We start from the raw sequence: 19,573 nt of genomic DNA on the forward strand, positions 1-19,573 counted from the left end.
GAAGTATTGGCAAACCGATGGCCGATCGGACTTAATTAATTTAGTAGTTGCGAACGCTCGTTATTTGGCGTCCTTAGTTCTGTCCAGTAAGTTCGCAGTAGCGGGTTCGGCGTGGATAGTTATAACCGATCGGCACGGCTCTCGATCTTTAACGACGGAGCTCGTCGGCGCGGATATTTATAGCCGGTCGGCGCGGCTCTTGATTTTTAACGACGGAGCTCGTCGGTCGTCGGTCTTCCGCTCAGAGATTTATAGATGCCGGCTCGTCTCTACGGTTTAACGTCTGGGCTAGACGGTCTTCGACGCGGATATTTATAGCCGGTCGGCGCGGCTCTACGGTTTAACGTCTGGGCTAGACGGTCTTCCGCTCGGAGAGTTTATAGATGCCGGCTCGTCTCTACTGTTTAACGTCTGGGCTAGACGGTCTTCAGCGCAGATATTTATAGCCGGTCGACGCGGCTCTACGGTTTAACATCTGGGCTAGACGGTTTTCCGCTCGGAGAGTTTATAGACGTCGGCTAGTCTCTACGGTTTAACGTCTGGGCTAGACGGTCTTCCGCTCGGAGAGTTTATAGACGCCGGCTCGTCTCTACGGTTTAACGTCTGGGCTAGACGGTTTTCCGCTCGGAGAGTTTATAGACGCCGGCTCGTCTCTACGGTTTAACGTCTGGGCTAGACGGTCTTCGGCGCCGATATTTATAGCCGGTCGGCGTGGCTCTACGGTTTAACGTCTGGGCTAGACGGTCTTCCGCTCGGAGAGTTTATAGACGCCAGCTCGTCTCTACGGTTTAACGTCTGGGCTAGACGGTCTTCCACTCGGAGAGTTTATAGACGCCGGCTCGTCTCTACGGTTTAACGTCTGGGCTAGACGGTCTTCGGCGCGGATATTTATAGCCGGTCGGCGCGGCTCTACGGTTTAACGTCTGGGCTAGACGGTCTTCCGCTCGGTGAGTTTATAGACGCCGGCTCGTCTCTACAGTTTAACGTCTGGGCTAGACGGTCTTCGGCGCGGATATTTATAGCCGGTCGGCGCGGCTCTACGGTTTAACGTCTGGGCTAGACGGTCTTCTGGTAAGGCTGGAGGTGGTTCGCGCTCCACGGCCTATCTAGCTGTCGGCCGTCCTCATCCTCCAAATAATACGCGCCCGAGCGGAGCTTTTCGATGATTTTGAAGGGGCCTGCCCACGGAGCTTCAAGCTTGCCGACGTCGCCGACCGGCTTAACTTTCTTCCAGACAAGATCGCCTACCTGGAATGATCTGGGAATGACGCGCCGGTTGTAGTTTTGCTTCATTCGTTGACGGTACGCCATCAGTCGAACGGATGCCTTGGCCCGCTCCTCATCAATCAAATCCAGCTCCATGTTCCTCCGCTCGGCGTTGCCTCCATCGTAACATTGGACCCGGACGGACTCGACGCCGACTTCAACCGGAATGACCGCTTCGCCGCCATACACTAGATGAAAAGGTGTGACGCCCGTTCCTTCCTTAGGAGTCGTTCGGATGGCCCATAAAACACCCGGCACTTCCTCCCAAGTGGTCGAGCCGAGCGCGCAGAATACGGAGAATTTCCCGATTGGCTACTTCGGCTTGACCGTTGCTTTGGGGGTAAGCCACGGACGTGAAGTGTTGCTCGATGCCGTAGCTTTTGCACCAATCTTCTAGCACCTTCCCTGTGAATTGCCGCCCATTGTCGGAAACCAATCGGCGAGGGATACCGAACCTACAGATGATGTGTTGCGAGATGAATTTTTTGACCATCTGTTCGGTGATCCTGGCTAGTGGCTCGGCCTCCACCCACTTGGAAAAATAATCGACCACCACCAGCAAAAATTTCCTCTGCCCGGTCGCCATCGGAAATGGACCCACAATATCCATTCCCCATTGATCAAACGGACACGAGACGGTTGATGCCTTCATCTCCTCTGCCGGTGTGAGATCTCGGAAAATTTAAATAATAGGGTTATTTGGGAAATAGCCTTATAAAATTTTTCCGGAATTTTAGAAATTTTCTGGGAATTTTTCGGAGCTCGTACGATGGGTTTTGAGGGGATCAATTACGGGTACGGATAAAACCTGTTTGGAATACCCGTTTAAGTGAGGAAAAGTTTTATTATAAATACTTTTCTTTTCTTATTTCTTTTCCCTAAACCTATCGCCGAACCCGAGCTTCCCTTCTTCCCCGTTCCCTTTCTCTGTTCTCTCCATCTCTCGCGGATGAAGCAAATCCGATGGACTTCCGGCGATCGTCGACCTCGACCCAGTGGAGCAGTCGCCAGATGGACTTCCGGCGATCGTCGATCTCGACCCAGGGGAGCAGTCGCCAGTACAGATCCGGACATGGGTGATATCCTCCAGCCCTAGGTGAGAGCGCTGATCTTCTCTCGGCATCGTCGGCGCAGATCGGAGCTCGGAGCATAAGGGTTCCGATCCTCTCCTCCTCTGGTTTCCTTCAATCTCCGATTTCTTTCTTCTCAGCCGAGTCTGCCGATCCTTTTCTTCCCCGATCGACGCCACTGGATCGACTCGGTGCCAACCCGATCGTCGGCGAGGGCTTCTACCGAAGGTTCAAGATAGGGGCTAGCTTCACCTGAGTCATATCCCTTGCATAATTGTGCCCTAGAGCTCCTCTGTCAGCTCCGATCAGTCATCGCGAAGGCAAAGGTGTGCCCTAGCCGTAATCTTGAAGGTAAGGCATCACCGATTTTTATTGATCTGATTGATTCCAATCTTGATCTCACCTTGATCCGAATGGTAGGGGAGAAATCCAGCAGGGAGGTTGTGTTCTGGAGGTGAGCGATAGGGATCTTGGACCTTATCTTCCTTGCTGCTGATTAAGGTCACGATTAAGGTAAGATTAGGGTGTGCGATCTTTGATTTCCATGGTTTGATCTACTATTTGATCCAAATGAATCTACCAGTGAGGTGAAGTTCTGGATTGTGAAGTGAACCCAGCAGAGAGGATCAGTAGGCTGTGAGCTGTCCTGTTTCTGTGGATTTAGAATTGGGTGCTGTGGTGTTCTTGATCCAACATCAACAGGGGCTGTGAGCTTGAGGTATGGTGTAAGGATTTTCGATCTTAGTTGTAGATCATGGTGTGATTTGAATTCTAGATGATCTTGTTCTAGATTGGAATTAGGGTTTTACTTAGTTATTTATGTGGAGGGATTTTGATACATGTTGTAATTAGTTGTTAAATTGCGTAGATGTAATTGTGTAGAATAAATCCAATGAAATGGTTAGGGTTAGGGTAATTAACCCTAATCAACCTTTGGATTTCTAATCTAATTGGTGATTATGGATTAGGTTAAGTGTCATTGGTTAGTTGATTGTGATTAGATATAATTGTTTGAATTAATCTAGTGGGTTAATTAGGGTTAGGGTAATTAACCCTAATTAACTATTAGATTTAAATTAGGTAGATTGTGATTGATGTGATTAGGGTTTTGCCCTAATTTAGTTTTAGGGATTTTATTTAGCTATTCATTTGATTTAGCTAAATAAAATATATATATTGTTTGTTGACACAGGACTCTGATTCGAGACGGGCGTCTCGACTTCGGATTTGGATTGACTGTACCTTCTATTTGAGGCGGGTACCCTCTGACTTATCTTTTGATAATGTCTTATGATATGTGTAGCTTATATATATTTACTAGTGGTAGATAGTAGATTATTCTCCCCCTTGGTCTTAGCTAGTTGATACCTATCACATGCTTCATCTGCTAGTTGCTTTACTTCAGGATTGGATATTTTATCTCTTGCCATGTGTAAATATGTTCATAGAGATGCATATCTATAGTGCTCTACTCTACTGGATTAGTTGCTTTACATGTGTGATACATGCTCTTGGATTCATGATACTTACATCATTGTTATATGTGATGTCTTTGGATTTATGCTGTTTATATCATGGTTATATATATGCGTTTACCTTTTGGGCACCCACATATATGGAGGAGGCTATGTTCAGGTATGACATACTGTAGCCGCATGCACCATATTGCATGATTGCATGCTGGGCGATTGACGACTCCATTATTGTTGAGCTCGTCGGCCGGCTACATGGACCCGCACACAACGTGTTCACTGCATGGGTAGTGGCACAGCACTCAGGGTGTGTAGGGTAGATTGCCCGGTAGTGCTCCGCTAGGACGCTCATGGGTAGCGTGACAGGAGCGTGGTAGCACACCGGGGTCCCTCCCCGTCATTGCGTACCGGGAGATGAGAGCGTTACGCTCCCTCACTATGTTTGAGGCAGGAGGATAGGTGTACTCCGACAGCATCCCGTCCACTCGGTCACTCATCAGGGGTAGTGACGGCAGAGTGCACGGTTGTCACAGCCCTACCCACTCGGTCTCACCATTGTGTGTGAGACGGCTGAGCATGGCAGTAGGGGTGACCAGGACATGTCATTTGCATCATATGCACAGATTGCATTATTTATGATTGATGCATTTTGGTGATTGCATATGATTGACATGCATACAGGTTATATGCTTTTGCTCTGACTATTTTTATCTGTGTATGCTCACAGTCATTCGCCCGAGCCTCGCAGGTGAGTACAGTTTATTTCAGTTATGCACTTTTTATATTCTTGCAGTATATTGTATTGCATGCTTATTGTTGGTTACTGCAGTTTATTTAGTCTTGCATACCTGTTATACTTAGGAGACTGTACTATATAGATTGTATGGTTAGAGAACTGTACTATTGATCATATGGTTTAGGAGACTGTACCTTAGGTTTTTACTGGTGGATATATATTGCTGTACATGTCTATTGGTTTACCAGCTGAGTTCTTTGAACTCACCCCGTTGTTACTATTTTTCGGGAGATATTCCAGTCGCTAGCCCCATTAGCGCGAGGATTTTCTTTGTCGGATTTATTCTGCTTTTGCATCTTATATACTGGTATTGTGGGTTTGTATTTTGGACATTGAACCTTCGGGTTTACTACTATTGTTTTCCGCTGCAGATATTTTCATTACTTCGTGGATTTGGTTTTCTTCGATGTAGTGGAGTAGGATGTGTACATATATTTTCGAGATTTTATATCGTCTTTCCTTATTAAACTGCGTGGATTGATTATATGTTGAATTATGTGGAATGTTGATATAAACTGCGTGGCTTGTTCTTTTGTATTGTATTATTCCGGCCGTGTGTGGCCGAGGTATGGAGATATATGTATACTGAGCTTCATATTGTCCGTCGTACAGGGGAGATGCTGCCGAAATTTCTTCGGACAGGGACTACCTGGGGGCGTGACAATTTTTGGTATCAGAGCATGGGTTACGATGCTCTGTATTTTCTTTTTATCTGATACCAATTTATTTGGTATCAGAGCCAGGCTCACGATACTTGCTCTTTGTTTTGGATTTTCGAGGTTTATCTGATACCAATTTATTGGGTATCAGAGCAGGTTTTGCGATACCTACTTGTCGGGTTTCGGATTTACGAGGCTTACTTTCGTAAGCATTTCTCGGTATTTCGGATTTGTCCGGATTTCCGTCGATTTTCTCGTTTCGGAATTCCGAGGTATTTTGACGAGGTTTTATTGGTTCTATTTGGGGCTAAGCAGCGACAGGATATCTCCAGACGGCAAATAGGTAAAACAGGTAATTTTATAGTTTTTATACCTGTAGTGATATCTGGATAATATTTTGTTTACTGATATAGTACATACACGTGTTTCGATACTGAGACGTGGTCATCCACGTAAGAGGTCGATAGATTCTCTGGAGATAGAGTCTCCGGAGAGATCTGCTCAGGTCGAGCTTGTCCGTTAGGGATAGACTCGTCAGGATATTACATGCACGTCGGATTATAAGACCCCGATAGTTCCAACTTCAGAGGTACATACCTCGACTGTACCACTAGTGGTATCACCTTTAGTATACTCGGCACCCCCTCCAGTCGTGCCTACTACTGCGTACTTGAGGTACGAGACGAGGCAGAGATCTGGTGGGACACTCAACGCTCGATTATAGGCGAGCAGCATATTACCTGGACGAGATTTAGGGAGGCATTCGAGAGTCAGTATTTTTCCCCCGGCGTATCAGATGACACGACGGCAGGATTTTCTTAGTCTGCGGCAGAATAACCGCTCAGTGATAGAATATAATGCTGAATTTAATCGGTTGGCCAGATTCTGTCCTGAGTTAGTTGCCGATGACAGATCTCGTATGCTTCAAATTGTCCAGGGACTGGACGGGCATCTTCAGCTGAAGATTTCTGGCTTTAGTACTTCATCATACACTGAGACACTGGATAGAGCTCTTATGATTGAGTCTACTCATCAGAGAGTAAACGCGGGCAAGAAGAGGAAGCAGACTGATCGGACTTTCGGATAGAGCCAGCAGCCCCAGACTACTGGACAGCAGCAGAGCAGTCGCACTCAGACGGGTCAGAGTACTTCTGGGTCATCTGGCTGACCCCAGAAGTCAGGACACTCTGCATCGGGACGTTCCCGGTCTTCTTAGCAGAACCGGAAACAGTCCACCGATGACTCTCACTACATCCGATGCGGGTCTCGAGATCACATCATCTCTGCATGCACCCTGGGACAGTCAGTTTGCTATTATTGCAAACTGCCTGGGCACTTGAGCCGAAACTATTCGCTGAAGGCTCAGCATGTAGCGTCCGGAGTTTCTGTTCCGAGAGGACAGTTTAGTCAGTCCAGGAGATCCGCAGTTTCTTGGGTTTGGTTGGATATTACTGACGATTCGTTGAGGGTCTCTCCAGCATTGTTATGTCGTTGACACGTCTGACCCGGAAAGGCGTGAAGTTCATGTGGTCAGAGGCTTGCGAGACTAGCTTCCAAGAGCTGAAGCGGAGATTAGTATCGGCACCAGTTTTGGTTTTTCCTTCTGGTGATGACGGATTCATACTTTACACTGATGCATCTCTTCAGGGCTTGGGCGCTGTTTTGATGCAACACGGTAGGGTGGTCTCCTATGCTTCTCGTCAGTTGAAGGAGCATGAGAAGAACTACCCAGTACATGATTTAGAGCTAGCCGCTATTATCTTTGCTTTGAAGATTTGGCGACATCATCTTTATGGTATTACTTTTGAGATTCTTACTAATCATAAGAGTCTCAAATATATTTTCACACAGAAGGAACTCAATCTCCGACAGAGGAGATGGATGGAGTTCCTGAAGGATTATGATTGTACTATTAGCTACCATCCGGGTAAAGCTAATGTGGTTGCTGATGCACTGAGCAGGAAGTCCAGAGGGACTTTAGCTTGTCATCAAGTTACAGTCACGGACTTGATTCAGGGATTCGCCGAGTTGGGCCTTGAGGAGCAGGGACGGACAGAGCAGGGTATTCTTGTTACCATGGTTGCTCAGTCGTCGATCAGGATGAGGATTCGAGAGGCCCAGGCCGGAGATCAGCATTTACAGTTCATTAGCAGCCAGATAGCTTCCGGACAGCAGACTGAGTTTACACGAGATGACGAGGGTATTGTTTATTTCCGAGGCAGATTGTGTGTGCCTCAGTCTCACCCGGTCAGGAGGCTCATCGTTCTAGATTTGCTATCCACCCAGGTGGGACTCGTATGTATCGCGCTTTGAGACGTTCCTATTGGTGGAACGACATGAAGAAAGACATCGCAGATTTTGTAGCTAGATGTCTTGTTTGTCAGCAGGTGAAGGCTGAGCACCAGAGACCTGCTGGTTTACTTCAGAGGATCCCTATTCCAAAGTGGAAGTGGGAGCATATTACTATGGATTTTGTGGTAGGACTGCCTAGGACTCGACGAGGCCATGATGCGATTTGGGTAATCGTTGATCGATTAACCAAATCCGCACATTTTTTAGCGATCCGGAAGACTGATTCTCTGGATCGATTAGCAGAGTTATACTGTCGTGAGATTATTAGATTACATGGTGTTCCTTTGAGCATCATATCAGATAGAGACCCACGGTTCACGTCCCGATTCTGGCAGAGTCTGCAGCAGGCCTTGGGCACACAGCTTCGTTTCAGTACGGCATTCCATCCGCAGACAGATGGGCAGTCAGAGCGGACTATTCAGATATTGGAGGACTTGCTGAGATCTTGTGTCATGGACTTCGGAGGCAGTGGGAGGACCACCTGCCATTAGTGGAGTTCGCCTACAACAACAGCTATCATTCGGCTATCCAGATGGCACCGTTTGAGGCGTTGTATGGTAGGCCTTGTCGGACACCCATCCTCTGGGAAGAGGTTGGGGAGGCCCAGCTGATAGGACCTCAGAGAGCTCAGCAGGATGTAGAGTTAGTTCGCACTATCAGACGGAGGATGTCAGAGGCCCAGGACCGTCAGAAGAGTTATGCTGATCAGAGACGGAGACCCCTGGAGTTCTCCATTGGTGATCATGTATTTCTTAGAGTTTCACCCACGAAATGGGTGAAGAGATTTGGTCTCCGAGGTAAGCTAGCTCCCCGATATATTGGACCATTCTAGATCTTGGAGAGGATTGGAGCAGTAGCTTATCGTCTGGCGCTACCACCATCTCTAGCTGGCATTCACGATGTATTCCACGTATCTATGCTGAGGAGATACGTATCCGATCCGGCACATGTTCTGTCAGATATATCTATTCCTATTCAGCCAGATGTTACTTACGAGGAGGTTCCGGTGCGGATTCTGGACCATAGAGAGCGTCAGCTGCGGAACAAGACTGTTCGACTGGTTAAAGTCGGATGGCAGCATCATTCTGACGAGGAGGCTACTTGGGAGCTGGAGGATACGATCCGAGCTCGATACCCCCATCTTTTTACTTGAGGTATGTGGGTTAGAGTTTCTTCAGCATTTATACTGTATGATTATATTTCAGTGTTGGCTATTGGTTATAGAGAAATTTGGGGACCAAATTTTTATTAGTAGGGGAGGATGTGAGATCTCTAGCAGCAATATTCCAATCCCACTTCCGAGACGAGTGGAAGACCCATCCACATATATTTTCCACATAGCTTCCGGCTCTGGCCTTTGCACTTCGGTCACAAAATCAGCCAAGGATTGCGCTTTGATCGCCGAGCGGGGCTGGTATTGGATGTCAAATTCACTCAGTTCTGTCGTCCACTTGATGAGCCGTCCGGACGCTTCTGGATTCAACAGTACTCTTCCTAGTGGACTGTTCGTCCGGACAATGATGGTGTGAGCCAAGAAATATGGTCGAAGGCGCCGAGCGGCTAGAACCAAAGCAAAGGCCAACTTCTCGAGCCCAGTATAACGAGATTCGGCATCTTTTAAGATGTGGCTCAGAAAATACACCGGCTGTTCCTCGCCGCTGGACCTTACAAGTGTCGAGCCTACAGCATGCTCGGTTGAAGACAGATAAATATAAAGTGACTCACCCCCGATCGGCTTGGCTAATATAGGCAGAGAATTAGGATATGTCTTCAATTCTTCGAATGCTCGGTCGCATTCCTCGTCCCAGTGAAATTTAGTTGCCTTGCGCAAAATTTTGAAGAAAGGGAGGCTCCGGTCGGCAGTTTTGGAGATGAATCGGGACAATGCGGTTATCCGACCGGTCAAACGCTGCACTTCCCTTGTATTTCTTGGAGGCGGCATGTCTTGTAGAGCTTTCACCTTGCTGGGATTAGCTTCAATTCCCCACTCGGTTACTATATACCCCAAGAAACGCCCTCCTTTTGCTCCGAACAGGCACTTCTGGGGATTTAGCTTGACTCCATATTTGCGTAGCGTTCGGAAGGTTTCTTCCATGTCCTTGAAGAGATCGGCCGCTCGGGTGGTTTTGATAAAAATGTCGTCCACATAAACTTCCAGATTCCGCCCGATCTGTTCTCTGAGCACTTTGTTCATCAAGCGTTGATAGGTGGCCCCGGCATTCTTCAATCCGAACGACATCACATTGTAGCAATATGTGCCGTCGGCCGTTACGAAGCTTACTTTTTCTTGATCTTCCCGGGCGAGCGGCACTTGATGATAACCTTGGTAGGCGTCGAGCATACAAATTAATTCGCAGTCGGCCGTAGAGTCCACCAGCTGATATATCCGGGGCAGAGGGTAAAAGTCCTTGGGGCATGCTTTGTTCAAGTCTCAAAAATCAATGCAGACTCTCCACTTGCCGCCCGGCTTGGAGACTAATACTACGTTAGCCAACCAACTCGGAAACTGTACTTCTCGTATATGGCCAGCCTCCAGAAGCTTCTCGACCTCCGCCCGGATGATGGAGTTCTGCTCGGCACTAAAATCTCTTTTTCTCTGCTTTATCGGCCGAGCGTCTGGTCGGACATGCAACTCATGCTGCGCTATGCTCGGCGAAATTCCGGGCAACTCATGTGTCGACCAGACGAATACATCATGATTTCGTTGGAGGCATTGGATCAGCTCCTCCTTCTGCTTCTCCTCCAGATCAGAGGCAACAAAAGTCGTGGCCTCCGATCGGGTCGGATGAATCTGCACTTCCTCTTTTTCTTCATAAATTAAAGAGGGTGGCTTTTCGGTGATGGCATTTACCTCGATTCGAGGCGCCTTCCGAGCGGAGTTGGATTCTGCTCGGACCATCTCTATGTAGCATCGTCGAGCTGCTAACTGATCTCCCCTTACTTCTCCCACCTTGTCTTCGACGGGGAACTTCATCTTCTGGTGGAAGGTTGAGACGACCGCTCGGAATTCACCGAGCGCCGGTCGTCCCAAAATGACGTTGTAGGACGAGGGCGAGTCGACCACCATGAAATTTATTGTCCTGGTCCTCCTGAGCGGCTCCTCTCCTAGCGAGGTAGCCAGGCGGATCTGTCCGACCGGCTGAACTTCGTTACCCGTAAACCCGTAGAGCGGGGTTGTCATGGGAAGCAGCTCGGCTCAATCAATTTGCAGTTGGTCAAACGCCTTCTTGAATATGATGTTGACCGAACTCCCTGTGTCAACAAATATGCGGTGAATAGTGTAATTTGCTATTACCGCTTTAATGAGCAGGGCGTCGTCGTGGGGCACTTCAACTCCTTCTAAGTCCCCGGGCCCGAAAGTGATTTCCGGTCCAGTTGCCCGTTCTTGGCTGCAACCGACTGCGTGGATCTGGAGCTGCCGGACGCCCGCCTTTCTGGCTCGGTTGGAGTCTCCTCCGGTCGGCCCACCAGCAATAACGTTGATCTCACCCCGGGAAGTATTGCTTCTGTTTTCCTCCTCCCGAGTGGACGGTCGGGACCGTTCTCTGGATGCCCGTCGATTCTCCTGTCTTGGAGATCGGTGCCGATTGGGCGTCTGTTGATGTCGCCTCTCGGCGCGGGTCCGGTCGGCTTCATGGGTCCTTTGTCTCCTGTCGATGGGAGGAGACCATCGTCCGGCATTCCTGGGAACGGGATTAGCCACGAAGGGAAGATTTCGACAATCCCTCGTGTTGTGCGTATCTGTCCGGTGGAAGGAGCAGAACATAGGGGTCCATCTCTTCTTTGGCTTGGGCCGAGCGGCAGCCACCTCTTGTACGTGTGATCTGGCGTGGGGGGATCGGATTGCTTCGGCCCTTGGTCCTCTGGGCGGCTGATGAGCGGCGTACTGTTTCCGTTCGGCCTGAATAGGTACCCGCTCGGTTGGAGTTTCCTTTTTCCGGGCGGCTTGCGCTTCTTCCACGTTTATGTATTCGTTGGCCCGATGTAGCATGTGATCATAATCTCGGGGTGGCTTTCGGATGAGCGACCGGAAGAAGTCCCCATCCACTAGGCCTTGTGTGAAGGCATTCATCATGGTCTCTGATGTGGCCGTTGGAATATCCATCGCCACTTGGTTGAATCGCTGGATATAAGCTCAGAGCGACTCACGGGCTTCTTGCTTGATAGCAAACAGACTAACGCTAGTTTTTTGATATCGCCGACTGCTTGCAAAGTGGTGGAGGAAAGCCGTTCGGAAGTCTTTGAAGCTGGTGATAGATCCGTCCGGCAGCCTCCGAAACCAGCGTTGAGCCGATCCCGAGAGAGTAGTAAGAAAAACTCGGCATTTTACTCCATCTGTGTATTGATGGAGCGTAGCTGTGTTATCAAACTTACCCAGATGATCATCCGGGTCTGTTGTTCCATTGTACTCGCCGATCGTCGGAGGCACGTAATGCTTGGGCAGAGGGTCTTGTAGTATAGCCTCCGAAAATTGCCGATTGATCCGCTCGGGAGATGAGTCCGCTCGGGGGGCTTTCCCCTTTCTGTCATCTCGCCTAGGCATCTCGTCTGAAGAAGATCCTCTATCTCTTCGAGCTGGTACGACTTCAGGGGTACGAAATAAGGCTCGATGGAATGCGACGGTGGCTGGAGGTGCTTCCGCTCGGCCACCCGACGCAGACGTTGCTTGTTGCTCCGGCCGCTCGGCTGCTGCTTTCTGTTTTTGCTCCACAAGTTTGGCGGCCCTTATCTCGACCAGAGCGTCCAACTCTTCTTGTGAGAGTGCCACGGTATGTATTCTTCCAGCCTCGTCCATTGCCTCTGCTCGGATGCAGGTGCGTTCCCACAGACGGCGCCAAATTGATCCTGTCCGAACCAGGAGTCAACGGACGCTGGGGATGTGGCGCTCCCTGCTAGATCCTCGTGTGCTCCAGCGAACCTGCAACAAAACCGAGCCGGGAGGGGTGTCCCGGCGACGGCCCTCCGACGCTCAAGTCAGGCGAAGAATAACAAAGAGGTGGTTTAGAAACAGAAGACTTGTGTACCTCCGGTGAAGAAATGGAGACCTTATATAGACCTCTCGAAGGAGCCTGGGCACGCCAATCGAAGCAATCTCCTGCTTTCGACCATGCCTAGGTATGGGTCTGTCAGAAGGGCATCCATAAGGCCATACCGCTACTGTATCAGCCTCTTTATGATGTGACGGCAAGATCCTCTATCGTGAAATCTTGTGTACGGCATAATCATTAGACATGCCTCTTCTGACATCCCATATCCCGGGCCGAATGAATAGGCCGCTCGGCTAACCTTTGTATCCTCGCCCTTATTCTGGCCGAACGGACCACCCGCTCGGCCCTTCGGTTCTAGCCGGGCAGACACCCGCTCGGCCATTCAATCCTCCTGCCTTGGCGTCGGAAACCCAAGCCTGGCTGGGTTATCTCTGGCTCCGCTCGGACCTGCTCAACTGCTTGACGCGACCCTTACCCGCTTAGTCAACCCTCCATCCGTCCTCAGGCTGGGACCCTTCAGGAAGTGGGTCCTCCATTCTTACCGCCGGATCACTGACTTAATAAAAAAACTAGACTTTAGTTATTATGGAAGTGTGTACTCTTAATCCTAATATAATAACAAGCATATATATTTAGTATATATTTCTTTAACTTATCAAAGCGTGAGATTTAACTTGATAAATCAATAGGCCTGATAAGTTGGGAAATGATACTACTGATAGTGTGTGTTGTTGATTATAGAAGGAAACTGTGTCCTAGTAATCTAGGTTGAGAATGTCCCCAAGAGGAGCTCATAAGGATTATCATATTAAACCCTGCAGGTGGACTTAGTCTGACATGACAATGAGGTTGAGTGGTACTACTCTTCGACTTAGATATTAATTAAGTAAGTTGTCAGTAACTTACTTAATTAGTGGGCATTCATTATCTTAAACACAAGGAGACTAACACACTCATGATAAGAAGGAGCCCATAAATGTAATTTGGGATTGGTGCGGTAGTGCAACAATAACTTTCTAGTGGAATGAGTTATTGTTGATGAACTTGAGTTGTGTGTTCGGGGCGAACACGGGATACTCAAGCTCATCGGAAGGCCAAAATCAATTTCTCCTCTAGGTCCCTGTCATAGCCTCATTAGTGCCCAAGTCCACCCATATAAAGCCCATCTTGGTGTCCAAGAAGGGGGCCAGTCCAAGGCTTGGTGATCAAGCAAGGGTCGGCCACCATCTCCTCTTAAGGTGTCGGCCCTTTGCTTGGTGCCCAAGCAATGAGGGACTGGCCACAATTTCTCAAATAAGGAAGGGTGTTTTGAATTTTTAAAATCTTCTCTTTGTAGAAAACTATAAGTTTTAAAAGAGAAATTTTAAAATGAAAAACTTTCCTTATTTGAATTAGGCCACATGGTTTAATAGAGAGTTTTTAATTTTTAAAACTTTCTTTTTTTAACCATCCTCAGGGTTTTAGGAAAAAGGAAGAGAAGTATTAAAATTAAATTTTCTATTTTTGTAACCATGTTAAAAAAGTAAATTTTTAGAAGTTTTAAATTTTAAAACATGATTTTAATTTTTAAAACTTTCCTTTTTTAACATCCACTTTGAGAAAGAGAGCTTGTAAAATTTTATAAAAGGTTTTCTTCTTTATATAAAATTTTATTAAAAAAATTATTTTTCCTTTTAATTGGTCGGCCACCCTTGCTTGGTGCCTGATCCTATCCGAACCAGGCTCAATGGACGCTGGGGATGCGGCGCTCCCTGCTGGATCCTCGAGTGCTCCGGCGAACCTGCAACAAAACCGAGCCGGGGGGGTGTCCCGGCGATGGCCCTCCGACGCTCAAGTTAAGCGAAGGAATAAGAAAGTGGCTTAGAAAATGGAGACTTGTGTACCTCCGGTTGAAGAAATGGAGGCCTTATATAGACCTCTCGAAGGAGCATGGGCACACTAATCGAAGCGATCACCTGCTTTCGACCATGCCTAGGTGTGGGCCTGTCAGAAGGGCATCCATAAGACCATACTGCTACTGTATCAACCTTTCCGTGACGTGATGGTGGGGCCTTTAATAGTGTCATCTTGCGTACAGTCTAATCATCATGCCTTCACTGACATATCATATCCTGAGCCGAGCGAGTAGGCCGCTCGGCTAACCACTGTTCCCTCGCCACGATTCCGGCCGAGCGGACACCTCCGCTCGGCCGAGCGGACATCTCCGCTCGGCCACTCGGCTCCGACCCAAACCTTTGGCTGGGTAATCTCTGGTTCTGCTCGGACGGGACCCCATCTGTGGGTCCCCCATTCTTACCGCCGGATCACTTGCCTCCCCTTCAAGTCTAGTCGAAGGAGGCAGTGAGTCCGACTGACTGGACTGTGTGTCCGAGCGGGCGGTCGTCGCCTTATCGCTGCTGCTGATATCCCTTGAGTCGTTTGGCCCTCATGCCAAATTTAGCCGCTCGGCTCTTCGCTTTGTATGCCTTGGCGCCCAACGTGGATGTTTGCTTGTCTAAATCCTCTTGAAAATTGCGCAAGTCTTTTTCATTAAACCGAAGTATGCGCGGTATGGGCGCATTAATTGCGCTTGGTGACAGAGCGCCACGTGGCTTGTCTCTAGTGGCGGTGACGCTCCATACGATGGGACGCCCTTTGTTTTGAAATGAACGGCTAGATGATGACCTCGTCTCTTGTGCCCTTCATCCGACGGACGAGGCTGAGCGGTCTCGTTTGTATAAGGCCCTCGTTTTGGCCTTCACGCCGCATTCTCTGTTTCATCGCTCGTCCTCTGTCGAAGCTGCCTGCTGCTAACTTACTCCGGCGACTCCCAGTGCTTGCTTTCCGGTGGTTTTCGAGTTCCTGGGCTTCTTTCCTTTGATCTTCCCTCAGTAAGCTTCTTCTCTTCTCTCATCTCCTTGTTTCCGAGTATTGCTGGGCTTCCTTCCCTTCTTTAGTCATGGCGAGCACTTCTGCACCTGCTACCGAGGTTCACGGTCCGTGGTATATGAGTATGGAGAGTAGGTTAGATGAGGAGCACGCCCGGCGCGTTGTTAGGACCTACAGGATCCCGCAAGACCATGAAATAGTTGTAGCCGGCCCGACTGACCGGCCCCATAACTCGTCGATCGGTACTATTTGTTTTTTTCTGGACCAATTCCAGGGCGGCCTTAGATTTCCTACTCATCCATTTATTTTGGAAGTTTTGTGCCGAATTCCTTTAGGCTACTGAGCGGGGTTGTCGTCCTCTTTAGGCTGCACAGTATCCCACTTGACCCCAAAATATTCCACTACTTCTTCTACCCCAAACAATCCGAGTTGGGTACTTTTATTTTCCAAAGTAGAATAGGCTTCAAATTTTTTGAGAACATGCCGACCTCCAACCCGAGCGGCTAGCATTCCGAACCAAATGGCGGACCACTGTGCCGACCCAGCCGGAGCTAGCAAATTCAGAAGCAATCCGGCCTACCTTCATGCGGCAAATTGCTTGTCCGGTCAGCGGTACAAAATCGACCAGTTGCTTCTCAAGGGGGTGTTGTACATTTTGGATTATCTCCCGTTCGGCCAATCTTCCCTACCGCATGGGTAAGGACTCTTTACTCCCTTCGCCTTTTTTGTCTAACTGATTTTAATTTCTTCCACTGCAGCTGAAGTCATGTGGCGCTCCAAGGCTACCGACCATCTGAAACTGAAGGCCGTGGAAATTGAGGCGGCTACCAAAAAGGAACTCGCCGAGCGGGGTCTTATCCCCAGCCGCCCGGCAGATGCAGGAGAAGGGGGGACGCAATCCGCCCCCGAAACAGAAGTTACCTAATCCGCTTCCACGGAGGTTGAGGCGGATCCTATTTCCTCGGCTCTAGCTGAGCTGGGAGTCCCCCAGGCCGGGGATCCACCACTGGAAGTTCGGCGGAAACGTCTGAGAGACTCCACCCTTCCGCCGACCCAAGAGGGTGAACCACCGGCGCCGATCGAGATCGCTTCTCCGGATCGCACGCCGTCGCAGAGCAGGACCCCGTGGCCTCGCCCACCGCACAGCCCTCTGGCTCTCCTCCACGGACTCATCGTCGCTACGACGGTTGGGCGAAACTTCAACCATAGGAGTCCTCGGGCCAGCGACTGCGGCTGAGGAAGTGCCGGTCGGCCACCAAACCATCAAGACTACCCTTCGATTCCCGTCGAAGGAATATTTATTGTCTGCCGATCGGCCATCAAGCCCCGTTCATGAAATAACCTTGACGGGTCCGCTCGCCAAACTTTTCGAGTTGCTACTGTTCGGTTCCTGATTTTATTATTTCCCTTACAGCATTGGGCCGAGCAAATCGCCACTAGCCATCGGCTGGCCGAGCTGGAGGATCTTATGGAAAAGCTCCAAGTCTCGGGGGGTCCATCGGCCGAGCGGGAGAAACAAGCCCGCGAGGCCGAACAGAAGAAGGCCGCCGACCTGGCTACAGAGGTGGCTCGACTTGAAGGCTTGGTGAAGAAACGCGACGAAGACGTGAAGCGCGCCAGTAGCCGGAAGAAGCGGGCGATCGCTGATCTGGACAAGATGAAAGTTGAAGTCCGAGCCCTAGATCAGCGATCTAAGGAGCTGGAAGCCCAACTAACTACCGAACGGGATGGGCGCTCAGCTGAACGCACTAAAGCGGAGGTGGACCAGAAAGTTCTTCAAGATTCACTAATTGCCTCCCGGGCGGCCCTCAGAAAGTACAAGGAAGGGGAGCCGAGTCGTCTGGCTGCTGCACGTCAAGATTACCTCCGCTCGGAGAGGTTCGGCACGAAATTTGGCGGCAGCGTCTCTTCAACCTTTGCCGAGGCCGTTAAGGTCTCTATGGCCTACTTGAAGAAGGGTGGCCACCTTCCTGCGGGAATGCACATTCCCGCCTCCGATCTGGCGGCCATGACAGACGACATTCCGGACGATTTCTTCAACTTCGAAGACCCCGAGTGAAGAGTGTTCCTCGTCTCTATCTTGTTTTTGCGTTTCTTACGCCCAGCGCAACTTTTTGTACTTGCTGTCCGGCATGCTTTCTCTTTAATGCAATTATGTCTTTGCTTGCGTCTTCCTGATCATTATCCATAATATTCTTCTGTTTGCTTAACGTTTATGCTTAGAGTCAGTCATGCTCTAAGTGTTCTCCGTCACGCGGCCGATCAGCTTAACCCGTTAAACAAAGTCCGAGCGGGAGGACCTACTCGCTCTGCACGTATCTAGCCTGTGTGAAGTCAACAAACGCCAAGTATCGAAGGACCAACGCCCGAGCGGGCCTAAGTGTTTTAATACTTGTGGTTTCCGCGGTTTCTTATTCTCTGATATTCGTTCGTCCGCCCGGGGTATTTATAGTCGCCAGACCGACTCTCGATTTTTAACGATGGTGCTCGTCGGTTTTCCGCTCAGTTTTTATAGACGCCGGCTCGTCTCTCGATTTTTAACGTCGGAGCTCGACGGCGTAGATATTTATAGCTGATCGGCGCGGCTCTCGATCTTTAACGACGAAGCTCGTCGGCGCGGATGTTTATAGCCGGTCGGCGCGGCTCTCGATCTTTAACGACGGAGCTCGTCGGTCTTCCGCTCGGATATTTATATCTTTGACGGAGCTCGTCGGCTTTCCGCTGGATATTTATAGCCGGTCGGCGCGGCTCTCGATCTTTAACGACGAAGCTCGTCGGCGCGGATGTTTATAGCCGGTCGGCGCGGCTCTCGATCTTTAACGACGGAGCTCGTCGGTCTTCCGCTCGGATATTTATAGCCGGTCGGCGCGACTCTCGATCTTTAACGACGGAGCTCGTCGGCGCGGATGTTTATAGCCGGTTGGCACGGCTCTCGATTTTTAACGACGGAGCTCGTCGGTCTTCCGATCAGTTTTTATAGACGCCGGCTCGTCTCTCGATTTTTAACGTCGGAGCTCGACGGCGCGGATATTTATTGCTGGTCGGCGCGGCTCTCGATCTTTAACGACGGAGCTCGTCGGCACGGATATTTATAGTCGGTCGGCGCGGCTCTCGATCTTTAACGACGGAGCTCGTCGGCGCGGATATTTATAGCCGGTCGGCGCGGCTCTCGATCTTTAACGACGGAGCTCGTCGGCGCGGATATTTATAGCCGGTCGGCGCGGCTCTCGATCTTTAGCGACGGAGCTCGTCGGTCTTCTGCTCGGACTCTCGATCTTTAACGACGGAGCTCGTCGATCTTCGGCGCGGATATTTATAGCCGGTCGGCGCGGCTCTCGATCTTTAACGACGGAGCTCGTCGGGCTTTTAAGCCTAATTTGGACAACGTTTACCTGGCCGAACGGCACAGGGTCTTCAGAATTGAGCTTTTGGCTCGTACAATATACCTCCGGCTGAGCAGCTCGGGGCCTTCGTTGTCGAGCGCTTGGCTCGTACAATATACCTCCGGCTGAGCAGCTCGGGGCCTTCGTTGTCGAGCGCTTGGCTCCGATAATTTACCTCCGGCCGAGCGGCACGGGGCCTTCGGATAACCAACCGTTCGGCTATGAACACAGAATGCCTTGGGAATAATTTGTTTCCTGCGATAAAAGGAGTACAGCTATTTTGACTTTACACAAGATAGAGCAAAAGCGCACCTCTCACCCAGCCCTATATGGCTGAAGGTGATTTGCACTCCATGGCCGATCCAGCATCCGACCTTCCGTATCCTTGAGGTAATAAGCGCCCGAACGGAGCTTCTTGACCACTTCAAAGGGTCATGCCCAGGGAGCTTCCAACTTGCCGACATCTCCGACCGGCTTGACTTTCTTCCAAACTAGGTCACCTACTTGAAAGGCTCTGGGGATCACGCGTCGGTTGTAGTTCTGTTTCATACGTTGTCAGTACGCCATCAGCCGGACGGACGCTTTAGCTCTTTCCTCTTCGACCAAGTCTAGCTCCATGCTCCTCCGTTCGGCGTTATCTTCATCATAATTTTGTACCCGAACGGACTCCACCCCAACTTCAATCGGGATGATTGCTTCGCCTCCATATACCAAGTGAA

At 49.7% G+C, this 19,573-nt stretch overlaps 1 long non-coding RNA gene across 1 annotated transcript; it reads left to right on the top strand.

Annotated features, from left to right (window-relative positions):
• Positions 1-2,143: 2,143 nt before the first annotated feature.
• On the top strand, positions 2,144-3,569 carry LOC122011928. The gene is made up of 5 exons (XR_006120064.1): positions 2,144-2,362; positions 2,477-2,687; positions 2,757-2,849; positions 2,920-3,054; positions 3,529-3,569. It is a non-coding gene; the product is annotated as an uncharacterized LOC122011928 (long non-coding RNA).
• The last annotated feature ends 16,004 nt before the right edge of the window (positions 3,570-19,573 follow it).

The sequence above is a fragment of the Zingiber officinale genome, chromosome 1A (assembly GCF_018446385.1).
Source record: "Zingiber officinale cultivar Zhangliang chromosome 1A, Zo_v1.1, whole genome shotgun sequence".
NCBI classification, from domain to species: domain Eukaryota; kingdom Viridiplantae; phylum Streptophyta; class Magnoliopsida; order Zingiberales; family Zingiberaceae; genus Zingiber; species Zingiber officinale.